This window comes from Carassius carassius, chromosome 17 (genome assembly GCF_963082965.1).
Source record: "Carassius carassius chromosome 17, fCarCar2.1, whole genome shotgun sequence".
NCBI lineage: Eukaryota > Metazoa > Chordata > Actinopteri > Cypriniformes > Cyprinidae > Carassius > Carassius carassius.
This window is the reverse complement of record NC_081771.1, coordinates 5030561-5031161: the sequence shown is the minus strand read 5'-3', so window position 1 is coordinate 5031161 and position 601 is coordinate 5030561.

Here is a 601-nt window from a genome sequence, read left to right as displayed (position 1 = left end):
TCAAATAAACAGATTCAGTTTATACAGTAGTATGTTTAGTTATTGAAAAACATTAGTAAGCATGTGTTTTTTTAGCAGCAATATGCAGCAAACATTAATCATCTGTCTGAGAACATATGTGTGTTTGGAAGGTGAGCTTCCTGCCAGCTGTGCATTGTTAACCAAGGAGATATTTTTTCTTCTTTATATCCCTACATGTCCTTGCCTGGACACTGAAACCTCCAAATCACAAATGCACTGTGTGTAGAATAATTTTTCTGTTTGTTTTCATGTTGTGCCTTCAAATAGATTGTCATATTTATTACAAATAATAATAATAATGACACCAGAATTTGCATTAGATCAGCCTATTACCTGTTTGTCTCAATAGCTCAATGGGGACATTTAAAAGGAAATAAAATTCTAAATATTGTGTGTTTAAGGTTTCAGCAAGATATGAGAGCACAGTCATTAGTCATAAATCAAAATCACATCTTCCAAAAAAAAAAAAAAAATGCAAAGAGGAACTTCCTTATACAGTGTTGTCTGACATGCATGGTGAATTTCTCATAAACCACATCACTGAAAGCCAGATCTGGTTTGCATATTGCTTACAGTGTCA